The following is a 4,705-nucleotide window of genomic DNA, read 5'->3' as shown; positions in this document are numbered from 1 at the left end:
ACAAGGTATTTTAGTCCGGTCCTTCTTTCCAGTGCGCCAAAATGCACCCGAAGGACTCTTTGTCAAGATCTCTTCACTCTGCTGATTTTCCATCCTCGGTCTCACACACGCAGACGCAGACAGACGCAGGAACGGCATCCCAGAGACAAACTGTTACATTAATTGCAACAATGTATTCTAATTCAGAGCTCCATTTTTAGGCCATTTCCCCTGATCTTCCAAAGTATACAATGTTTCTTCACTCTGCTGATTTTCCATCCTCGGTCTCAGGCACACAGACACAGACGCAGGAACGGGATCCCGCAGACAAACTGTTACATTAATTGCAACAAGGTATTCCAGTCCGGTCCTTCTTTCCAGTGTGCCAAAATGCACCCGAAGGACTCTTTCTCAAGATCTCTTCACTCTGCTGATTTTCCATCCTCGGTCTCACACACAGAGACACACGAACGGGATCCCACATTAAAATCCAAAACCTTTCCTACAAGACGCCCACTGCGTCTCCCAGGACGCAAACCACTCCGGGGACACACTTGCCAACAAAGTTTTCAAGCTGACAAGCAGGTATTCTTGATTGCGGCGCCGGGAGATACGGGCTCCTCGTAACGTGTGTCTCTCAATTGCCACGCAAGCCGTCCTTTTCTAGCCACTGGGCATACATACCTATTCACGAGGCTACGTATGGGTGACATGATTTTCCAGGAGGTTCCCCGCCTGCGTGCAGAATTGTGGTGGTGGTGGTGGTCTCTGAGGATCGTTTACTTCTTCCAACGATCTTCATCACTTCTTTCAGCCTTTGAAGCACGCGCAGTAGATGCTCACATCAGTTTAATTGGCTCGTTAGCACCAGAGAGAGACATAATAATCCTCCTATCCTCCTACTTATCAGGTAGTTGAACTGTAGCCCACCCTGGACACCTGCGGTTCCCAGATACTCCTTATCCCCGTGTCCTGTTCTTCTAAACTTTTACTTACAACTATGTCAACTGCAACGATTTCTCTTGTGAGAATTCTGTTCTCTAAGCTGTAGTCTATTTTTTTTCTCTCTGCGTCATGCACCTCAGTGATTTTCCGTTGCTGCCATCAAACTTAACATGACCTGAAACTGATTCTAAAGGTTTCTGTATTCCATCGTGGGATTTTGCGCCCCCTTGTCTCAGGACCGGGCGGGCAGAGGCGGCGGCCCAGGTCCCGGCGCTCGCCAGACTTTTTTGTTCCGTGGGGGCTTGGGGATTTCGTTGTTTCTTTGGTTTCGCGTGTCCGTCTGCCGACACACAGCCCACCACCCCCTCCCGCCGCGAAAAACACGTCTCTGGCTGGCGGGGGACGGGACGGGACGGGACGGGACGGGACGGACGGACACTGGCACTGCACCAGCTACTGAGAAAATAGGCTGCGACTGCTGAACCCAGGACGCGCTGAAATACAGCAGCCGAGGCACCCGGGGGTTCTGCAGATGCCGCGGCGCCCACCACCTCCTCCCCCCACCCCGCTCCGAGGCGCCTCCCCCAGCCTCCTCCCTCCGCAACGGGCTGGGAAGAGATTGCAAAGACGTTCTTCTGGTTGTGGTTTTGGGGAAATGTGTCTGAAACTTCGGAGAAGAGATGAAGATAGCGTGGTTGAGGGTAGAAGGGAGGATTATGTTGCTCTTGGTGACCATCCAAACAGGGTACCCCACTAGTGATGTTCTCGTGTGTGAGGACGGAGGCACGGACCCAGACGTAGAGTGCAAGCTGGATCATCGTTTATTGAACAGATGACACGATATTTATATGCTTCCAAGCAATTAGCCAAGCACTTCTGTGTTTGCCTTGCGATTACATCAGGTGAAAGGTCTACCAGATTTTCCTATCGACATCCTTTCCGGTTCCGCCGTCCTTGTTCCTTGCCAGTTCCAACATCTTCCAAATACCAGTCAGGGACAGGTCACTCTTAATTACCTACTCTAGTTCCCGTGGTCACTCTAATTGCCAGTCTTTGATACATTCCAACACCACCACCCCCCCCCCACCCCCCCCCCCCCCCACACCCCCCCAGTTTCTCTTGTTTAGGTAAGGAGGAGGATGTGCTGCAGAGCAGGGCTTGCCTCTGCAGCACGGGAGTGAGAGGACAAGGCAGGTCCCTCGTTCCGGGGCTGGCTGCAGGGTGTGAACGTGGGTGTGCAGCCAGGGGTGCCCAGCGGTGTCCTGGCGAGCAGGGTCCCTGCAGTCCAGGGGCCGTGTGCCGGGGCAGGGACTCCTCCACCTGCCAGGGTCGGTCAGCGCTCAGCCTGCCTGGGAGCTCCCCAAGGTGCTCGAGGAAGCTGAGGGGGAAGCAAGAACCCCTGGCCGGCAAGGAAAAGCCGCCTTGCCTCTAGGACTACCGAGAGGGAGCAGAGTCGGGCAGAGAGCAGGAGCTCCCGGCAGGGACAGCTCCAAGAAACAGAGACACGGGCCACCCCGTCCCCACTACCGGGCCCTAGGCAAGCCCAAGCGAGAGACAGACGCCGGCCGCTAAGGCATCTCTGCGCCGGGACGTACCGAGACAGAAACGCAGTCGGTAACAGAAACTGTCCGCGCTCAAGTAAATGCTCAGATTACCGCAGGGGCGGTGGCCGGGAGGACCGAACATCGCGTTCCCCTTACAAGCTCCCGCGCTCGAGCGTGGGATACACTGTAACACACTAGCCGGCGCACCTGCGGGTCTGCCGATGCCGCGCTGCACCGCGCCGCGCCGCGCCGCCCCTCCCCGCCCGCTCTTCGCGGAGCAACCCCCCCCCGCCCCCCGCCCCCGCCCCCCCGCCTCCTCCCCCCCCCCCCGTGAGATCTATAGGAACGGATCGTGTCAGCGACTTAGGAGTCCTCGTCATCGTTGCGCTTTGGGTGGAATCCGAAATCCTTGAAATCGTCGCCTCGTGTGTAGAACGTAGAAGAAGGATTAGATTTTCCTGTCAGTACAACGATGAAAAAGAAGAAACAAAGGAATAATCCTTCTTAATCAAAACGCTTTGTTACTTTAAGGGGTACTTCGTTTAACTACTTGAATGTCTAAAACGTGTTGCTAATTAAAGGGGTACTTTGTTTAAGCGCTTGAATGCCTTAAGGGGGTTAGGTAATCGAGAGATCCATCCTGTCACAGGATGAGGTGAAACTTGTGTATTAACTGTATAAGAAATGGAATTTAGGGGGACTAAGATGGTGGTTAAGCTTGTGATAGACATCCCCCGTTACTGCATTACCAAGGAATTCAATAACTCTTTTAAGAAGTTTCTTCACCCGAAGACAAGACCCCAGCAACAGGAGGAGAACAATGAAAAGGACCCACGTCGATATTCGGGTGAAGGAGACGACAGGATTGGCTGAAACCCAAGACCGAGGAGTATAAGAGACTGTACCCCAGAAATGTCGGTGTGCGTCTTGGGAGGAGCGGAGACCCCCCGGCGTACCCAGCGCTGCTTGCTTATTGCCTCTCGGTATTAATCAATTGTAATTAAAAATTAATTAAATCAGATCATGGTCAAGGCGAAATTTTTATAACACCCCCCCCCCCCCCCCCCCCCCAGGCGGCGCATACATAACAGACGCAGAGAGAGAGAGAGAGCGAGCCCAGTGCACGCCCCTCCCCTCCTCCCCTCCCGCTCCCCCTCCCCCTCCCTTCGCGCTGCCGTTCCGGACCCGCCGCGCCTTGGGTGCGGCCCCAGTCCCCAGACAGCGGCACCGCCCAGGAGCAGGTGGGCGGAGGGAGGGGCAGCGTTCGGCAGCCTGACGCTCTGCGACTGCGCCCTCGCCCCCCCCTTCGCCCCCCCCCGACCCCCCTCCGGCTCGCCAAGCGGGTCCCCGTCAGCGAAGAAAACACGGGCTGCTCCCGCCGGGCGGGCAGTCTCGCGCTCAGTTCGCCGGGGGCCGGTAAGGAGGCAGGCAGGCAGGCAGGCAGGCAGGCGAGGGAGCGAGCAAGAAAGCAAACAAGCAAGCAAGCAAGCAGGAGACAGTGGTCGGTGAGCAGGCGGGGAGCCTAGCGCACGCAGAGGTGGGCTGGGTGTGTGTGTGTGGGGGGGGGGGGGGGGGGTGTGCGCGCGTGTGCGCGTGTGTGTGTCGGGTGTGCGTGTTCGCGTGCGGTATTTTTTTTTTTTTTTTTTTCCGGAGTTCTCTCTGTGGTTCCCTTGGGGTTTCTCGGTTTCTTTTTACTTTTCGGTTTTCCCTTCTCCGTTTTTTGACCCACGCCCCCTCCCTCCTTTTGATTTTTGTAACCAACCGCGGCAGGGTGCGCAGCAGCAGGAAGGGAGGCCCCGCCCCGTCGGGACTTTCCCGTCTGCCGGCTGGACACGGGAGCCGGCAGGGTCCCGCGCGCACTGTCGGGCAGAAATGAGCTGGGTTGGTTCCGCTGGTGGGAGCTCCCGCCGCCTCCTCTTTTAATGAAATGGAGGCGTACGGGAGACGGAGGGAGGGAGGGCCGGGGAGACCGAGAACATAACCCGAGAGAGAAAGGGAAGGAGAAAGCAAAAGGAAACGGGGTGCGCGCGTGGTTCTTTTCCACAGAAGCCTTCCCGAGGGGGCGGGGGGACGAGTGCCGGGCCGGAGGGCGATCGATCGATCGCTTTGCGCCTGCGCGCTCGCCCCCCCTCACACCCCTCGCCCCCCCGACCACCCTCCGGCTCGGCAAGCGGGTCCCCGTCAGCGAAGAAAAGACGGGCTGCTCGTCGGGGGCCGGTAGGCAGGCACGCAAGCGA

The sequence above is a fragment of the Pezoporus flaviventris genome, unplaced genomic scaffold, assembly GCF_033815535.1.
Source record: "Pezoporus flaviventris isolate CSIRO_AGI_PZ_B2104156 unplaced genomic scaffold, CSIRO_AGI_Pfla_v1 ptg000996l, whole genome shotgun sequence".
NCBI classification, from domain to species: Eukaryota; Metazoa; Chordata; class Aves; order Psittaciformes; family Psittacidae; genus Pezoporus; species Pezoporus flaviventris.
This window is presented reverse-complemented; position numbering follows the sequence as displayed.